Consider the following 21374-nt stretch of genomic DNA (forward strand, 5'->3'; position numbering starts at 1 on the left):
GGTCGACTTGGCGTGGTTTGCCGGTCATGTCTGATGCCGGGTGTTTTGTCCAGTTTTATTCTTATTATGTCTTTTTGTAGCGAGATTGTACAACTGAGTGGCTTGCTAGGCCATTTCAGAGGGAAATTAAGAATCAACCACATTGCTGTGGGTCTGGAGTCACATAAAGGCCAGACCGGATAAGGATGGCAGGTTTGCTTCCCTAAAGGATATTTGAGAACCAAATGGGTTTTTACAACAGTCCGGTAGTTTCATGGCCACCATTACTGATACCAGTTTTTTTTAAATTCCAGATTTTATTTTAATTAATTGAATTTAAATTCTCCAGCTGCCATGCCAGGATTTGAAATCATGACTCCGGATTATTAGTCCAGGCCTCCGGATTACTAGCCCAGCAACATAACCACTATGCTACTGTACCCCGATTCTGATTACCAAATTAGCTAATTAATTAAAGCAATGGGAACTAAAACTACAATGCCCATACAATTTAAAAATGATGTACACGGATTGAAACTTTGATCGGTAAGGGTGCACCCTGTTTATGAATAGCTATGACTTCCATTTTGGTCTCCTCATTCCTGTTAACCACAGCATTAGATCTGGGGGAATGGCGCAGAGCAGAGGTCAGTGCTACGTATAAACAAATGCACGTCACAGCATCTTCATCTCCATGCTTTGGGGTAGGGGGTGGGGGGAGAAGAGGGACGCATGGTTTAATAATACTAATTATAATACTAATTAGTTATAAACAAAAAAATACATTGTGGCGTAAGGTGGCTTTAATTAGATTGAACTAACCAAATAAATTGATAGATTTAATCAACCCAATCAAGGCAGCATTCAACCAAGTATGGCACCAAGGAGCCCTCGCAAAACTAACGTCAATAAGGGTCAAGGGGGAAACCCTCCTGCGGATGGAGTCATACTTGACCAAAGGAAGATGTTTGTGGTTGTTGGATGCCAGTTATCACAGCCCTCGGACAGCACTGCAGGATTTCCTCAGGAAAGTGTCCTTAGCTAACTATCTTCAGCTGCTTCATCAATGACCATTCCTCTGTCATGGGGTCAGAAGTGGGGCTGTTCGCTGATGATTCCACAGTATCCAACTCCATTCACAACTCCTTCAGTGATGAAGCAGCCCATGGCAACCTACAGCAGGACCTAGACAACATCTAGAGTTCTGTTGACAAGTGGCAAGTAACATTTGAGCTACATAAGTGCCAGGTAATGACCATCTCGAACAGGAGAAAGCCCATCCATCTCCCCATGACCTTGAACGGTGACACTGTTGCTAAATTCTCCACCATCAACATCCTGGGGTCACAAATGGAATAAGTTGAACTGCGCCAGCCATATGGACAGTGCAGCAACAAAAGCAGGGCAGAGGCTGGGTACTCTGAACAGTGGTGCACCTCCTGACCTCTCAAAGCTTCTCCACTATCCAGAAGGCTCAAGTCAGGAGCGTGATGGAATAATCACCACTTGCCTGAATGGGTGTAGCCACAACACTCAAGAAGCTCAACACCATCCAGGACAGCAGTTTGCTTGATTGGTGCTCCTGCCATTAGAATTAATATCTACCCTTCCACACCAGCACACTGTAGCTGCGGTATATACAATCTGTACGATACACTACAGAAACTCACCAAGGTTACTTTGACAACTCCTCCATCCCCCGTGACTTCTACCACCAAGGACAACAGCAGCAATGTTGTGGGAACTCCATCACTTTCAATTTCCCTTCCAAGTCACACACCATCCTGATTTAGACATATATGTGTATTCCTTCCTTGTCAGTGGGTTAAAATCCTAGAATTCCCTACCTAACATCACAAGGACTGCCGTGGTTCAAGTAAAAAGCCCACCACCACCTTCTCAGGGCAACAAAGATTGGACAATAAATGCGGCCTTGCTAGTGTCACTCACATCTCGAGAAAGACAAAAAAATCTTCCTGCTGTAGAACCAGCCCATATAGGCACATGATAGTACTGTATAACTGGCATTGGATCTGGATATGTATTTTTGAATGTGTAGATCAGATGCCACCAGGATGGCAAAACATGGAAATATCAGTCTTCATTAACTAGACATCTAATAGAATTATTGACTGACTGAAAAGTGTAATCTGAGGGGGCGGGGAGAGAGAGAGAGAGAGAAAAAAACAAATATTTTCATAATTTATTTGAGAATATTAAATGTAAATATAAGAAGGAACATGTTGGCACAGATCATGATCAGAGGTACCATTTTATGGTGACTGAATAAGCCAACCTCTATTTTTATTACACAATGTTGTGGAATTTTTAAACCAGTATTTTGAATTCCACAATTCCATCCATGCGAAAAACCATAAAATCAGTAAGTATTTATGGTTGAATATTATTACTATCTATGGCTTAAACCCTGGTAATTTTTGAATGGCTATCCCTCTGCAGCAAGTTGGCTAGCTGGTTTAATTATATTTTTTTAATGTTCAATACAAAACTGATTTGGAGCCATGACTCAATAATTTCACCACAATCAGATACACTCTGCCAAGTGTTGGGGTGGGTGGTGGGGGGGGGGGGGAAAGAATGTCAGGGTGGGTGGGTGTATATAAGCATGGGAAAAAAATTAAAACCTTCTGTTGCTTCGAAATGTAAGCAGATAAAACCATTGATTTAGTCAAATAGTTAAACTAGTTTTGGCACTAAAATTAACTGCTCTAATTTGGAACCACTTCCATTTTCTGCTCTGCTCCAAAAGTATTGTCAGTTGGTGGGCAGCTAGATTGGATTAATGACCTACGCTATATTTACTGTGCGGAGGCTAGCTAATAATCTGGGGAGAGAGTGAAGCTTACATCTGGAGAAGTGAGTGTGCCTATGCTGTTTCTTTTCTCCCTTGACCCCCATGGAAGTAGGGAGAGGCATGCCTTAGGAGGTTGAATGGGGACCAAAAAAAGACCATTTTCCAGATGCAGCTGAACTACCAACACGTGCCACAGAGATGAACTATGAATAGTTTTTAAGTGAGATACAAAAAAAAGGGAGGACAAGCATACGGTTGTAACCGATACAGCTTCTCGAGATATGCCATAAGACTTCATGTTTGAATAACTGATGGTCTGTGTCACCTATACTGTTGTGCAGAGCTTTCATATTTAAAGTGTAAAAGTGTTTTGGGAAACCCTTCCCCGCACATTGTTCTGTGCCTAATCTGAGCCTTATGCTATAGTCCTATGTCACACAATAATTAGAATGGGCTAATACAGCCATCTTATAATACTGGTACTGCCAGTGCTAAAAAGAGAGAAACCACTCCTGGTCACTGACCAAGCTTATCCAGTGTGCAGTTGAGCTATAAAGCCCAGGAAGCTCCCAGGTTCAATCCCCAGCCTAGGGTTAACTTAACTGATCTCACTAGGGAGTGCAATCGGACTCAGCACCCGAGTCAGGGATGGGAAAAAAACAGCTAGGATTCCCATCCTCATTTAGTCACCCTGATGAGCTGCATGGGAGGGGGCAGAATCAGGCTTTGCTGATATCCTCCTACCTCTCTACATCAAGGCTCACATATGAACGAAGGCCACTTGCATGAGCAGTTGGAGTGTAACTAGGCCTGTGGAACTAAACCCCAGCAAGGACTCAACACTTTCAGAAGGGTAAGGGAGGTGAAGAAATTGGTGAGAAATTTTTTCTTAAAACAAGAAAATCCTGACTGCAGATTCATCTGAGCCACTAACTGGTCTAAGTGTGCACAGTGAATACTGATTAATATAGATCACAAGCTGATCACAATCCTTAATACACATGCTGCTTAATCGCTCTGCAACTGGCCTACAAAGACTACATATCAAACATTACAGATGAAAAAAAGTCTACACTATTTTAAAAAAGAGTAAAAGTCTCTCATGAAAGAGAATATTCTATTGCATTGTAATAGTTGCAACAAACATTTTAAATATGGCTTAAATTAATATTTCTTCAGGAGATAGCAGCCTCACATTTGAGACAATGCTTCAGGGGTTTATAATATTACTGGGTTTAGGATGGGCTTAGCTACTGTGCTTAGAAAACAATTAGCCAAAATCCAATTTTGAGAGTTAAACATTACCAACAGCACTTCAGGCACTGATTTGAATCAGGTTAGCTAATAGGCAAACAAAGCTGGGCTGCAAGAGTTAGCTATTCAAGGAATGGCAATTACGACATTAGAAATGGTGAAGAACATTTGGCTTTGCAAGATTCAAAAGTGCAAAAGATGACTACTTTGACTCTGAATGATGTGGAGATGCCGGTGATGGACTGGGGTTGACAAATGTAAAGAATCTTACAACACCAGGTTATAGTCCAACTGTTTTATTTGAAAATCACAAGCTTTCGGAGGCTTTCTCCTTCGTCAGGTGATCAAGTGTGGGATTCCATGGAAGGTTACCGCATTTATAGTCAGAGAACAATACCTGGTGATTACAGATAATCTTTCCAACTGCCCGTTGTCAAGGCAATCAAAGTGTTCAGACAGAGTGATGTTACCTACAGGACCACCGAATACACAAAAGGCCAGAACAAAAGACAGACAGAGAGAGAGAGAGAGAAAAACATCCGAAAGGAAGAGAAAGACAGAGAATGACCCGTTGTGTTAAAAACAGATAACTTTTTTTTTCGCTGGTGGGGTTATGTGTAGCGTGACATGAACCCAAGATCCCAGTTGAGGCCGTCCTCATGGGTGCGGAACTTGGCTATCAATTTCTGTTCGACGATTTTGCGTTGTCGTGTGTCTCGAAGGCCGCCTTGGAGAAAGCTGACCCGAAGATCGGTGGCTGAATGTCCTTGACTGCTGAAGTGTTCCCCGACTGGGAGGGAACCCTCCTGTCTGGCGATTGTTGCGCGGTGTCCGTTCATCCATTGTCGCAGTGTCTGCATGGTCTCGCCAATGTACCATGCTCCGGGTCATCCTTTCCTGCAACGTATGAGGTAGACAACGTTGGCTGAGTCACAGGAGTATGAACCATGTACCTGGTGGGTGGTGTCCTCTCGTGTGATGGTGGTGTCTGTGTCGATGATCTGGCATGTCTTGCACAGGTTGCCATGGCAGGGTTGTGTGGGGTCGTGGACGCTGTTCTCCTGAAAGCTGGGTAATTTGCTGCAAACGATGGTCTGTTTGGAGGTTGGGTGGCTGTTTGAAGGCGAGTAGTGGAGGCGTGGGGATGGCCATAGCGAGGTGTTCGTCGTCATCGATGACATGTTGAAGGCTGCGGAGAACATGACGTAGTTTCTCCGCTCCGGGGAAGTACTGGACGGCGAAGGGTACTCTGTTGGTTGCGTCCCGTGTTAATCTTCTGAGGAGGTCTATGCGATTTTTCGCTGTGGCCCGTCGGAACTGTCGATCGACGAGTACAGGTCGACATACAACTCAGATTACGCTGAGACTCTGCCGCCGTACCTCTCGCACACTCCGCAACCATCTCGTACACCAACTCTACAGCAGACGCCGCAACCTCGAAACTAAGATAGAGTCCATACTCTCAACCTGTACTCAGGACACAGCAGACCAGCTACGAGACACCGCCAAACAGACGAGGCAACGGAACTACGCTGCCTACATGAAAACCAAGAGCAGGAAGCTTGAGAAACTCGGCATCACCACCAGCATCAACCAAGCCTCTCCCGGTACCACGGTTGCAACCACAGGGAAGTCTATCGTCAATTTGTCCGACCACACCCTTCAACCAGACGAAATCGAAGTTCTCAGCCGAGGGCTCAATTTCTGCCCCACCACCAAAATGGACCCCATTGGTCTTGCGGCGGACACAGAGGAATTCATCAGGAGAATGAGACTCTGGGAATTCTTCCACAAATCCCAAGATTTCAGCAGCGAACCCAATGAGACAATCAACGATCCGGAACAGCAGACAGAGGGATCCGCGATACAGCAACCGAAGAAGAAAGAGTCAAACTGGACCCCTCCGGAGGGTCGCTGCCCTCAGCTTGACATGTATGCTCAAGCTGTCAGGAAATGCGTCAATGCCAGATTCATCAGCCGCACTCACAAGACAGTCCAGAATGTCACCCGAGCACAACGCAACGCCATCAACGCTCTCAAGACCAACCGCAACATCGTCATCAAACCAGCGGACAAAGGAGGAGCCATCGTCATACAGAACAGAACGGACTATTGCAAAGAAGCATACCGACAACTGGACAACCAGGAACACTACAGACGGTTACCCGCAGATCTGACCAAGGAACACACACACCAGCTCAACAAACTGATCAAGACCTTCGATCCAGACCTTCAAAGCATCCTACGCGCTCTCATCCCACGTACTCCCCGCGTGGGAGACTTCTACTGCCTCCCAAAGATACACGAAGTCAACACACCTGGACGTCCTATCGTATCAGGCAACGGAACCCTGTGTGAGAACCTCTCTGGATAGGTCGAGGGCATCCTGAAACCCATCGTACAGGGAACCCCCAGCTTCTGTCGCGACACTACAGACTTCCTACAAAAACTCAGCACCCACGGACCAGTTGAACCAGGAACACTTCTCACCACGATGGACGTCTCGGCACTCTACACCAGTATACCCCACGATGACGGCATCGCTGCAACAGCATCAGTACTCAACACCAACAACAGCCAATCTCCAGACGCCATCCTACAACTCATCCGCTTCATCCTGGATCACAATGTCTTCACCTTCGACAACCAGTTCTTTACCCAAACACATGGAACAGCCATGGGGACCAAATTCGCACCCCAATACGCCAACATTTTCATGCACAAGTTCGAGCAGGACTTCTTCACTGCACAGGACCTCCAACCAACGCTATACACCAGATACATCGACGACATTTTCTTCCTATGGACCCATGGCGAAGAATCACTGAAGAGACTACACGATAACATCAACAAGTTCCATCCACCATCAAGCTCACCATGGACTACTCCTCAGAATCGGTTTCTTTCTTGGACACACGAATCTCCATCAAAGACGGGCACCTCAGCACCTCACTCTACCGCAAGCCCACGGACAACCTCACGCCGCTCCACTTTTCCAGCTCCCACCCTAACCACGTCAAAGAGGCCATCCCCTACGGACAGGCCCTGCGAATACACAGGATCTGCTCAGACGAGGAGGAACGCGATGGACACCTACAGACGCTGAAAGACGCCCTCGTAAGAACGGGATATGACGCTCGACTCGTCGATCAACAGTTCCGACGGGCCACAGCGAAAAATCGCATAGACCTCCTCAGAAGACAAACACGGGACGCAACCAACAGAGTACCCTTCGTCGTCCAGTACTTCCCCGGAACGGAGAAACTACGCCATGTTCTCCGTAGCCTTCAACATATCATCGATGACGACAAACACCTCGCTAAGGCCATCCCCACACCTCCACTACTCGCCTTCAAACAGCCACCCAACCTCAAACAGACCATCGTTCGCAGCAAATTACCCAGCTTTCAGGAGAACAGCATCCACGACACCACACAACCCTGCCACGGCAACCTGTGCAAGACATGCCAGATCATCGACACAGACACCACCATCACACGAGAGGACACCACCCACCAGTTACATGGTTCATACTCCTGTGACTCGGCCAACGTTGTCTACCTCATACGTTGCAGGAAAGGATGCCCCGGAGCATGGTACATTGGCGAGACCATGCAGACACTGAGACAACGGATGAACGGACACCGCGCAACAATCGCCAGACAGGAGGGTTCCCTCCCAGTCGGGGAACACTTCAGCAGTCAAGGACATTCAGCCACCGATCTTCGGGTAAGCGTTCTCCAAGGCGGCCTTCGAGACACACGACAACGCAAAATCGAACAGAAATTGATAGCCAAGTTCCGCACCCATGAGGACGGCCTCAACCGGGATCTTGGGTTCATGTCACGCTACACATAACCCCACCAGCGAAAAAAAGTTATCTGTTTTTAACACAACGGGTCATTCTCTGTCTTTCTCTTCCTTTCGGATGTTTTTCTCTCTCTCTCTCTCTCTCTGTCTGTCTTTTGTTCTGGCCGTTTGTGTATTCGGTGGTCCTGTAGGTAACATCACTCTGTCTGAACACTTTGATTGCCTTGACAACGGGCAGTTGGAAAGATTATCTGTAATCACCAGGTATTGTTCTCTGACTATAAATGCGGTAACCTTCCATGGAATCCCACACTTGATCACCTGACGAAGGAGAAAGCCTCCGAAAGCTTGTGATTTTCAAATAAAACAGTTGGACTATAACCTGGTGTTGTAAGATTCCTTACATTTGACTCTGAATGACAGTTTGCCCATAAGTGTCATGTCCTACCAGTTTGCCCATAATCATGGGGTAAACACTGAATTGATCATTAGTGAGATGAAAGAAAGACAGAACTAAACTAACTGGCTTGTCAACTGAAATTTAAATTGTTTAGTCAGTTTATACCTAGTAACCATTTTCATTCATGACAACTTTAATAAAGCCACCAATTAAAAAACTCACATTCCCACCAGGGAACAGACGGTTCATTACTATACAGTTTCATCAGCAGCTGCTCAACAGTAACAACCTCAAGACAATGTTTCACAGCTATTTTTATTTGTGCTGTTTAAAAATGACATTGCAGTTAATAAACGTTAAAGAGAAAATAAACTATTCCGCCCACAAAAAAAGGACATAAACACAAACATACTAAAAGTTTTTGAAAAAAAAGTTGTCAGACCTATAATTAATGAAACATTGACTCGAGCCACTGTGGTACGTTTCAGAGGTTTGCCATACATTTCCAATACTGAAAAGGACTTCAAGCTCCTTCCCTTTCCAGTAAAAGCTTTATTTCACACAGAAGTGCTCCAGTGGCTGTAAATTCACAGCACACCACATTACACACGTCAAAGTTATAAAACTGAAATAATGATTATTGTATACCATAAGCATTTTGAACAGAAAAACTCAGTAAGCTCAAAAGTAACTATAAATTATTTCCTATATTGATTTGATTTATTATTGGTATAGATTACTGATGGCGCTGTGATGGTTAGCAGCACACAACATAGCAGTCTCTCTTGTTGAAAATAAGTATATGTCTGTAAATTATTATAAAATGTACCACTGTACCAGACATATAAAACATTCAGTTACTATGTAAAAGGTCATGTATGACATGATGAATTTCTTTGTTGACAAGGTACTTTGACCCCCAAACCGTATGTGGTTGAAGGAAAATGGATTATAAAATTCACATTCGTATACTGTTGCTTTTTTCCTTCCTCAGTGTATTTTTAATCTCGGTTTCCTCTCCCTTGACCATTCCCAGTTGATAGGTGAGAACACAAGCAGGAAACTGCAGACTGAGGAAAAGGAGGAGGCCATTCAGCCCTCTAGCCTGTTCCGCCATTCAATCAGATCATGGCTGATCTATACCTCCACTCCATTTACCCGCCTTTGATCCATATTGTATGATACCATTATCGAACAAAAAAAATGTCAATTGCAGTCTTGAAAATTTAAATTGACCCAGCATCCACAGCTTTTTGGGGGAAGAGGGTATCAGATTTCTGCTACCTTTTGTATGAAAAGGGATTGCTGATTCCATTCCTGAATGGCCTAGCTCTAATTTAAAAAGATAATGTCGCTTTGTTCTGGATTCCTCCACCAGAGGAAATAGTTTCTCTCTATCTACCTTATCGAATCCTTTTTTCATTTTAAACACCTTGACTAGATCATCCCTCAAACCTTCTAAACTAAAAGGGGAATGCAAGCCAAGTTTATGCAGCCAGTCCTCATACTTTAACCCTTTAAGCCCCAGTATCATTCTGGTGAATCTGCACTCTACCCCCTCGAAGGCCAATATATCCTTCCTGATATGCAGTGCCCAGAACTGAATGCAGTACCCCAGATGGGGTCTGACCAAGGCTCTATACAACTGAAACAAAACTTCCTCCCCTTTGTATTCCAACCCCTTTCGATAAAGACCAACATTCCATTAGCCTTTTTGATTACTTTTTATACCTGTGCACTAGCTTTTAGTAATTTGTGTACCCGTTGCTCCTCCACAGCTCCTAGTCTCTCACCATTAAGAAAATATTCTGATTTGTCTTTCTTGGATTCAAGTGGATGACCTCACATTTCCTCCACATTGAACTCCATCTGGACAGTTTTATCCCCTCACTTAATCTGTCTACATCTCTTTGTAACTTCCTGCTCCCATCTACACAACTTACTGTGCCTCCTAACTTAGTGTCATCTGCAAATTTGGATATACCCATTATATATCCCTTTATTCCTACTCTGCCTCCAATCTCCCAACCCCTGTCTCAAGGTTGCCTCCAATTCAGTGTGCTTTCTTTTTGCTAATAATCTCTTGTGCAAAACCTTATCACATGCCTTCTGCAAGTCCATATAGACACTCTCTCATCCACCATGTTAGTGACCTCTCCATGCTCCAGATGTTAGAGACATCCCCATGCTCTCTGACAATACTGTGTAACCATTTTGCTGGGAATACTAAAAGGCAAATTTAGTTGGTGTTCCTTCCCTTCATTATGCCTCTTTTCACCTGATGTACCCAACTGAAACAGATAACAGCATCTAGATGAAACCTGAGGTTGAATATTAGTCAAGATATATACCCAGGTCTCATTATATTGCCAGACTGCACCTTGTCCTCAGCTCCCCAATACCATTTGATTTTAAATATGTTTTATTTTCTCCTGAAAGTTTTTTTATCCACACACTGCTATGTACAAGTTCAGAGTAACTCAACCTTCCAACACTAATTCTTGAATCTTGTGACAAGCAGGAATTAGCATTACATGAAGAGGTCCCTGAAATTTGTAAAGAGGATTTACATGCTGTATCTTAAATCCAAACAAATTGCATAACACCTGCCATCAAAAAAACATCAATACCACACTTAGTTAAAAGGGGTAAAACGCTTATGCAACTGGCCACCAAGAGAAAGACTTGAGTGACACATAATGGGACAAACCAGTTGTGTCTCCTTTTCCCAAGACAGACAAACTCCCTTCTCTCTTGTCTTTGTGTATCCCTAAGCCTGAGCGTCAACATCATTTACAAGTGCAACTCAGACTTGGGTCTCTTAATACTAGCACTGCAACCACTAACTGTTCAGTAAGCACACTACCATAGTAAAAGTAATTGTAAACAATTTTACAACACCAAGTTATAGTCCAACAATTTTATTTGAAAATCACAAGCTTTCGGAGGCTTCCTCCTTCCTCAGGTGAATGTGGAAATGAAATCCTCGAACCTTTCGCATTTATAAATCACAGAACAATACCTGGTGATTACAGATAGTCTTTCCAACTGCCCGTTGCCAAGGCAATCAAAGTGTTCAGACAGAGAGGTGTTACCTACTGGGTCACTGAATATACAAACAACGAAGGGTACTCTGTTGGTTGCGTCCCGTAAGTACCCTTCGTCGTCCAGTACTTCCCCGGAGCGGAGAAACTACGCCATGTTCTCCGCAGCCTTCAACATGTCATCAATGACGACGAACACCTCGCTATGGCCATCCCCACACCTCCACTACTCGCCTTCAAACAGCCACCCAACCTCAAACAGACCATCGTTCGCAGCAAATCACCCAGCTTTCAGGAGAACAGCGTCCACGACACCACACAACCCTGCCACGGTAACCTCTGCAAGACATGCCAGATCATCGACACAGATACCACCATCACACGAGAGGACACCACCCACCAGGTGCACGGTTCATACTCCTGTGACTCGGCCAACGTTGTCTACCTCATACGTTGCAGGAAAGGATGCCCCGGAGCATGGTACATTGGCGAGACCATGCAGACACTGCGACAACGGATGAACGGACACCGCGCAACAATCGCCAGACAGGAGGGTTTTCTCCCAGTCGGGGAACACTTCAGCAGTCAAGGACATTCAGCCGCCGACCTTCGGGTAAGCGTACTCCAAGGCGGCCTTCGAGACACACGACAACGCAAAATCGTCGAGCAGAAATTGATAGCCAAGTTCCGCACCCGGGATCTTGGGTTCATGTCACGCTACACGTACCCCCACCAGCAAACAAAAGCTATCTGTTTTTAATATAACGGGACATTTGCTGGCTTTCTCTGCCTTCCGGATGTTTCTGCCTCTCTCTTTTTCTGTTTGCTTTTTTTTGTTGACTGTATATTCGGGGGCTCTGTAGGTAACACCTCTCTGTCTGAACACTGTGATTGCCTTGGCAACGGGCAGTTGCAAAGACTATCTGTAATCACCATGTATTGTTCTGTGATTTATAAATGCGTAGGCTTCGAGGAGTTCCTGACATTTACCTGAGGAAGGAGGAAGCCTCCAAAAGCTTGTAAATTTCAAATAAAATCGTTGGACTATAACTTGGTGTTGCAAAATTGTTTACAATTCTCCTTTTCCCAAGGCAGACAAACTCACTTCTCTCTTGTCTTTGTACATCCCTAAGCCTGAGCGTCAACATCATCTACAAGTGCAACTCAGACTTGGGTCTCTTAATACTAGCACTGCAACCACTAACTGCTCAGCAAGCACACTACCATAGTAAAAGTACATTGTGACTACAAAGTACATTGTACCTTTAATCTGTCCACTTCCACTTCCAATCAATTTACCTTCAACTGGTAATGCACTTCAATCTAAACTACAAAATGTAAATGTGGCTTCCCTTTCCTTTCTCTTTTTTTCCATTGATGATTATTGTAATTTTTCTTTTGATGGTTGAAAAAGTCTGTTACAGAAAATACAATAAAATATGATTTCTAAAAAAGAACAGATCAATCCCTTCTGTTGTGATTTTCTAAACACCTTACAGAATTTAAACCAACCCAGTACAATCATAATTTTTCTATCATGGCAATTTCACATAAAAAGAGAAAAATAGTTGGTGAAGGAAGATAATGCAACACAAATCACTTAGGAAGAGTGAGGGGAGAGAAATAAAGACTCCACACCATGAAAAAAAAAATCAAGAAGGAAAAACATACTAGAAAGGATTGGCAGACAGCATTGCCTTTTTCCCAGTGCGTTAGAATAAAGATAGTTTTACACTTTTTAAAATGAATGTTAAAAGACTGGAATGGCTTGTTGAAGTTGGAATTTCCCTCTCAAATCAACTTCCAGTCAATGTCAGGTCAATGGAATACATTAAAAAGACTTCTAACTAACAGTCTCTATACACTTCCTCTGATTGTGACTTGGCTGCAACAATGTCAATTTTTAAGTGACTAATAAATTAACTTGAAACAGAAGACAATATACTATTTAATGACCTAAGATAGCGCAACTTTCTTTTTTAAACAAAAAAGGTACCGTTGGACTATTTAAGATGTGAAGTAAGCAAACATAAAAGGAGCACTGTCTTAATAGCACCATTTATAACATATTACATAAATACATCAATTTCTTAGTTCATCTGAATTATTAAATCAATTTTCTCTATAATGCATTTGTACTGAAAAATTTATTTCCACAATCATAGCTATAAACATCTGACAGCTTGTCCTACATCCTAATAAGTAATTTACACCCAATTATACAATCTCAATCTGAAAGATGTTTGTCGCAGAACTTGAGAGAGAAAAGGCTGATTTCATTATTTTTGAAAGGGATGTCATGTTGCCAAGGTGCGTGATGAGCAAGTGATGGAGTGAGGTGATACTGGCACAACGCAATAGGAGCAGGTTCACTTTTAACCTCTCTAAAATCAGATTGTTCAGTAGAATGTTGCCTTTTATGATTTTGTTTTTAGGACATGGGTGTCGCTGGGAAGGGTGCGTTTTATTGCCCATCCCTAGTTGCCCTAAGAAGGTGGGCTTTCTCCTTGAACTGCTGCAGTCCTGTGATGATGGTGCTCTCACAATGGCGTTAGGTATGGAATGCAAGGATACTGATTCACTGAAGGAATGGCAGCGATAAATGTCCAAGTCAGGGTGGTGTATAACTTGGAAGGAAACCTGGAGGTGATGGTGTTCCCATAAAATTTCTGCTCTTGTCCTTCTTAGTGGAAGAGATCACAAGAGAGGAAAGTGCTTTTGATGTAACCTTGGTGTGTTGTTGCAGTGCATCCTCTAGATCGTACGTACTGCAGCTAGTGTGTGCTGATGGTAGAAGGGATGGATACCAAGTCCAGTGGCATTGGGGACGATCAACAGAACGGCTCTGCCCTAGTTGGTGGTAAGCTTCTTGTGTGTTGTTGCAGTTGTTTCCATCCTGGTGATTATTCCACCACACTCCTGACAAGCCTTGTAGATGGTGGAGAGGCTTTGATGGGTCAGGAGGTAAGCCACTCGTCACAGAGTACCCAGCCTCTACCCTACTCTTATAGCCACGGTGTTGATATGACTGGTCCAATTAAGTTTCTGATTAGTGGTGACGCCCCCCCCCCCCCCGCAAGAGGTTGATGGTGGGGGTTCAGTGATGGCCTTGCTGTTGAAGATTGGGGGAAATGGCTGGGCTTTCCCTTGTTTGAGATGGTCACTACCTGGCACTTAGGTAGCATGAACATTACCTGCCACTTTTCAGTCTAAGCCTGGATGTTGTCCAGGTCCCGCTGGAGGCTGTTTCATTATCAGATGAATTATGAATAGATCTGAACACTGGTATTGTCAGCGAAGAACCTCACTTTTGATGAAAACAGTTGGGCCAAAGATTCTTCCTAAATTGATCCGAAGCTATCTATCTAAAATATTGTGTAAAGCATGTGTCTGGGACACTTTGTTTTACCTTTATACTTTTCTTAAAAAAGATTGTTGCAAAGAGTCAGTCGCTTCCTGGTATTTTGTTATGACCTTGGAGAAGAGGCAGATTTACAAGCACTTGCCATGTTATAGAAAAACAATTACGCTCTAATTGATTTCAGGATATACCCAAGAGGAATTATGCTCTAATGAACCTCAGGATGTGCCTTTTTACATCAATTAGACCATCTGATTTTAAAAAAGTGCAGGCCAAGTTACAAAAAGCTCCTCCTTAGCAGCAGCAAAAAAAATACATTATTCATTAAATGGTATAATGTTCAAGTCCTTATGGCACGTTTTCTGACATACTGTGAGCAACGCCATGAAGGAGATCCACTTACTAAATAAATTCAATGACATAGATGACCTATTGAAGCCATTACTCATATATAGCCATTGTTAACACCAAGACCTGAATACAAGCCTCATTAAAAATGTACTGACATAGACCTATTGGAATTAAATTGGTTTCTAAATGCCACAATAAGGTTTTTCAAAGGAAGTAGTTTAATTGACTTGACAGATTAGCGCTTACACCATTGCTGCAAAAAAAGTCTCTCTCTTCTACATCTCTCCCCCTTAGCACAAAGGAATTAGACCTTTTGATTCCTGTTACAAGAGTTCCATATGAACCCCTAGGGTAAGGGGTTGCATCATGAAGTTGCAAAAATAAATTTGAAATACAAAAATGATAAAAAGGCAAGTCACGGAATAGTTTACTAACAGTGCCATATTTCAAGAACTAAACTATGACAAGCCTTTACAGTGCATCAAATTATTGAGCTCTGAAACAATGAAACAAGGTGGTTCAGCTTGGGCCATAATGATCTACTATAAACAGAGAACATTGAGGTTATGTGTTACTAACCATGGGCAGTTATGGAATTGTCCAAAAAGCATTATTTAGGCAATTTGAGAGTAAAATTTTGTGCAGTGTTTTTATTAGGAAAAGAACACCGGGAGTAAAGCTTTAGTGTGCCTGTTGTCAAGGCAACAATAGATGTACTGTAATTTGAAACTATCTAAACCCACACAACCTAGTACACAATATCCCCTTTTCATTCATCAGCCGTCTTAAAACTCCTAGCACTAATAGCAGCAAACCTGAATGTTCATTTGGATTTCTTCCCCTCAGAAATTGTGAAAAATTGAAGACTTATTTTAAACAGCTGATGAAAGATCTCAGATCAAATCATTTTATTAATAGGGGTGGCTCTGATTTATGCTAAATGTACAGTTATATTTATGTAAATTACTTGGTAATGTTTCGACACCCAGTGTGCATCTTTGAGAACTAATGGAAGTTGACAGTTTTTACTGGTACAAATTAAGATGTAAGAATGTTATCTGTAGCCTCACCATTTGCTTGATGCAGGCAGGTGAGTTGAGACAGAAACTGGTTTTCAGCAGCTCAGAATTTTTTTTTTGAAAAACTGCAGTTATAAGACTGCAGATGAAGGTTGTGTAGATGTAAAGCTGTGAAACCCATGAGCAGATCGGGTGAAACTGTACCAGTAAAGAGATGACTTCATACTTAAGCGACAGGTTTCTGAGCCATTGAAAAACATGACAGCGTACCTGCTACACCCGAGGTGGGTTTAGTGAGTTCTTAGGCAGGGAACTAAAAAGGGTCAGCTGAAGAGCCCCGGGTGCAGTGAAACAAATAGCTAAACTGGTACGGCAGGAAAGAGAGAGAAACCTTATTTTTACCATTTAAGTACTGAAAACCCTTTTCAGCTTTTAAAATAAAACAAGTTTTTCTATCACACAACCTCTGCAAAAGAATTTTCTAGAAATTTCTTATAAAGTAGGAAAAAAAGCACCAAAATTATTTCATATCCTGACTTTTAAAAATAAAATCATTTAAATGCAATAATGCCACTACTGTAGTTAAAAAATGTCTTTACTAATTAACATACTTTCAGTTTTCAACAACGACAACGTGAGTACATTCAGATCGTCATGGCTAGTCATCCTCAGTTACCTATTGTTAGCACATTTGAATGTTATATAAAATAAAAGCACTGTAGACAAATGTTTCAGGAAGGCCAAGTACAGAGATGGCCACAGCCCAGCAAGCATGTCTAAGAAGTGGGGGAGGGGGAAGAGGAATGATATTGTCTTTGGACTCCCTGATACTGAATACGAAAAAATCTACAAAATTGAGACTTATAGAAATATTGAGAGTTACGGAGAGGAGAAGCAGAGAACAAGTTTATTAAAAGGAGGAAGAATCAACTCCAAGTCTTGCCCTATTTTGTCCAAAGATAAACTGCTGGGAATGTATTTACAGAGTTGTGGGATGGCCACAAATATAAAAAATAAAACCCATTCCTTAGAGCTCAGGTTCCAGATTTTGCAAAAGCAATGACATCAACACCCTGACCCTTTTCGAGCTTCAATAAATTCACACAAATCATTTCAGCAGGAAGTGTTAGTCACCAAGCAGCATGAAGATGATGAAACAAATGCATCAGCTTTCTTTAGAAAACAGGGAAATGTTTACAAAAGTTGAAAGGCTTTACCTTCATTAAAAGAAACAAAATTACTTTTGCAAGAGTAGTTAATTACAGTTTAAGAAAATACACTGTAGGTGAGGAAACAGAAGGCAGGGCTAACAACCTTGTATCTTGCTTTGGTTTCATTCCATCTGCCACACCCTCAACAACCCCAAACCAGATATAAACACACAAAGTAACCCCCCATTTTTACTGCTTATCACCATAAAGTTTGTTTTCAGTAGAAATACCTGATATTGTCAAGGATATTCAAAAACAGCAAATATGGAGTTTATAGATTATGAAACCTTTCAGATGGGATGTCTTCCATTTGCTCTCAACCAGAAAGCTACACATTTGTTCCAGCCAGAACTTGAACTAAGCCCCCAATTCACACCATACAGCTACAAATTCATGTTGTGAATGCACAGCCAATTTGTAATGAAACTCTTAGTGTAAACAATGTGAAGCCATTTACTGATTTTTTTTAAAACTCAGAATATAATGCTTACAAATCCAAGATAAATACTGCATACAAATTTAATCCAAGTTTTCTAAAGTGAAGGAGAGCCCAGAATAAAAGTTTAATTGGCAATCCAATACCACCTGGTACACAAATTGATTCAGGGACAGCAAACAGTGTAAACACTAGATGGGTACATTAAACTCAGATCACCCTAATCAGAAGTGAATCCATGCTTGCACATGTAGAGTTACATAACACACCAGAAATTCCCAAATGACATATAATATTCACATACATTTGTTCACAGCTAGACACTCGAGCAGCAAAAATATTTGATAATTTTTGAAACACTAAAAATTAAATAATTTTTGCATGACATTTAATATTCAGAACCTTTTAGTTCCCTATGTTGCAAAATGTGCATTTTGTCCAGATATTATAAAGAGTATATTTTAGCTACATTTGGGCCAGTTGTGAACAGCATACATTTATTTCTACTGCTGAATTCTGAACCAGATTTTGCTGTAGTTCACCATTACAAACAAGACTAGAAAGAAAAAAATGTTATTTAAACTTGGATTAGATTGAAGTAACCTTTGATTTATTTTTCCGAGTTAGAACTCCCCTGAATCGCCCTCTCACCTGCAGGTTTAGTCCTCTGTCTAGTCCTCTGTCTTCCTTTAAAACCAAAAAAGCAGACATGGAAAAAAACACAGCAGCATGTCCAGGTTCTTTGTATGGACCTTATTGTTATGTCTGTCCTTATCTGCCACTTATTTGAAACCCTTTAAATTCAATTAATCTCTTTCATTCAGTCTCTTAGCAAAAGAGATCATCTAGTTAAAACATTTGGAAATGCATTCCAGACCCAAAACTTCAGCAGTATTTTCAATGAAGGATCCTTACTTTCAACATCAGCACCAAATGTTTGCTTTTTAAAATATAAAAGTTGAATTTAATGCAGCTGAAAATAGCTATCCTGTCAGCCTTTGTACTCATCCATGTCCAGATATAAAGATAGTGTGGCCATCAGTCTATTCATCTATCCCTGTGTAACAACAGAGTAACTGTGGCTGGGGAAAGTGCAACTGTTGCTCCCCATGCTGGTTCAGTTCCAAGGTGACAGGCCTCTTACAAACTCAACAAACGATCACACCATTTTTTAAAAAAAAAATTGTAAAACCGTAACAGTACTTTTTCTTAAAAGCAGTAAAATTTAATTTTGGCAGAACTGCACCTCAAAATGGCCAAGAAAATACTATAAATTCAATATTGATATATTTACACAATGCACCCCGCACTTAAGGGTTACAATGCACTGTCAAAACACGGGGTGGAAGGAAAGTTCCACAAAGACCTGCTCTGCAAACGGGGGCAGTGATCTGAGACAAGTATTTGTTCTGCATAAATCATCAGAACATAATTTTACAATATTTTTGTTCTCATCTACAATTCATTTTTTTAATGGTTTGTATAACTATTGTTATGCAACATGATTTTGAGTTGCTAAAAGCTTGTGGCCAAGCAAGCAGGATAAAGCAATATTACTATATTGCTTATAGGGTTCATATAGTCCATATGGTTTTGAAATTATTTTCACGTGTTCAGAAAACAACAATCTGCACATTCTAAGACTAACCAAGCCTCCCTGTTATCATTAAGACCCATGAAGGACACTCAGTATTTCAAAAACTGTTTCTGTGTGCCCACTCTTGAAAATAAACACCTTTCTCTGTTTCAGTGTTCTCTAAAGCCAAAGTCTTGTTAAAACACAGATTGGCATCCGAGCACTGCTCTGTTCTCTGAGCACAACAATGCCCAAAGGCCTCACAACAAGCTTTAAAGACACCAAATCTGCTCATTATCAGTAACCCATATGTACCTGTACATTTCGGGATTCAATGGCAATGGGTTTCAAATCCTCAGGAGGTATTACATAGGTGACCTACTGTATTTCATGATGTGGAGATGCCGGTGATGGACTGGGGTTGACAATTGTAAACAATTTTACAACACCAAGTTATAGTCCAGCAATTTTAAAATAAAATTGCTGGACTATAACTTGGTGTTGTAAAATTGTTTACTACTGTATTTCAAACATATGAACGTATAATATGGGCGAGAAAAAAAACAATATGACTACAATCAGATCTTTAAACATGGAACTTAATCTTTTACTGAACTCAATCGTAATTGACTTGATCTTTACGGTAATGTCGAGATAAATAAGTGAGAGTAAAAGTACTGGTTTTGATTTTGGGAGGCTTTGGGGAAAGGGAGGGTTGTTTAGATGCCACCCAATAAGTACAGTTAAAAGGAGGGGGGAGGGGAGAGGCGCTGTCTCTTTAAACTGAAGTTTGGGAAATTTAAATCCCACGCAAAAAGCAAACAAAAGCCAAACGGGAACTAACTGTGCTCCGACCCCCACACACACCTTTGAAGTTTCTGTCTCCTTTCAAACCCAGGTGGTACTTTCTCAAAAACGAGAAGCCCGGACACCCAACTCGTATCTCTGACCAATCGATACCGTTTGATTTTATTTACCGATTAGATTCGGATGAGTCCTTTAAAACCAAAACATGATCAGGCCGCAGCAAACGGCCTCCATCCCCGAATCAGAGTGCAACGATCAGCAGCATCATTTCCCCCCGCCACCACCAACCACCCTCCCCATCCCCAGTCCAACCGAGATCGCGCATTTCCTGCTAACAATACGGTAAACAGTCATCGGCACCATTTACATATCTCCAAAAAAACACACACACACACACACACACACACTACCTCACACTTTTTAAAACAAATAAAGCGCCGGCTGACAAATCCTTTCAAACAACCGAAAAGATCTTGGCGCGACGAGGAGCGGGTGGCCGGCGGGGGGGGGAAAAAACACTTTTAAAACAACATATCGCCCGTGTCGAGATCGGGAAAAAGCTGTGGACGCCATGTTTCGCCCTACTTACGACATCGGCAATCGGAGACATGTTTAAGTTGATTTTATTCCTCTCTCTCTCTCTCTCTGTATATATATATATATATGTGTGTGTGTGTGTGTGTGTGGTGTGTATGTGTTTGCGGTAGGCGAACCCGACCTGAAGAGATGATGTGTTTTTTTTCCCCCCTCCCTCCTCTCTCTCTCTCTCTCTAAGGAGGAGGAGGAGTGGAAAGGGAGGGTTAAAGTTTCTTACCTGGTGTGCTGTGGGATCCTGAGAGGAGAGAGGACGCGCCGCCGGGGTAACTCTTCCTTCGCTACAATGAATCGAACGCGAAAATGTAGCAAAATCGAAAAAAGAGGCAGAAGAAAGCCTCGGACGGGGGAGATACGCCGGAGCACATGATCGCGAACGTCAGCACCACTATTTGCATACGATACGAGAAGCCTCTTTTTTTTTCCCGCGGAGAATTTGTTTTGATTGTGTTTTTTTTTGTGGGGGGGTGTGTGTGTGTGTATGTGTGTGTTCGTGTTCCTCTCTCTCTCTCTCTCTCCAGAAGCGAGTCCCGATCCATAAATGAACCTTGGTCCGAGGTGGGATCTGCTGTGTCTTTTTCTCTCTCTCTCTCTCTCTCTTCCCCTTCTTGAGTGAACTGTTGATACTGACCACGTGTCCTTAATACTGCTGGCGGTGTTTAAAATAAAATATGTATATATATATATTAAAAAAACCAGATTTTTAACAAGCAACAG

The 21374-nt window shown here is 42.1% G+C and overlaps 1 protein-coding gene across 6 annotated transcripts in view; it reads right to left on the minus strand.

The window, feature by feature from the left end:
- Window positions 1-21189, minus strand: part of zhx2a (zinc fingers and homeoboxes 2a) — a 76723-nt gene extending 55534 nt beyond the window's left edge. For 5 of the 6 annotated variants that reach the window (XM_067981637.1, XM_067981633.1, XM_067981631.1 and 2 more), the window contains exon 1: window positions 20878-21188. The gene's annotated coding sequence lies outside the window, so the exon portion shown is untranslated. Of the gene's footprint in view, window positions 1-20877 lie in introns of all 6 variants that reach the window. The other variant, XM_067981640.1, reaches the window with a different exon arrangement.
- Window positions 21190-21374: the final 185 nt, after the last annotated feature.

This window comes from Heptranchias perlo, chromosome 3 (assembly GCF_035084215.1).
Source record: "Heptranchias perlo isolate sHepPer1 chromosome 3, sHepPer1.hap1, whole genome shotgun sequence".
NCBI classification, from domain to species: domain Eukaryota; kingdom Metazoa; phylum Chordata; class Chondrichthyes; order Hexanchiformes; family Hexanchidae; genus Heptranchias; species Heptranchias perlo.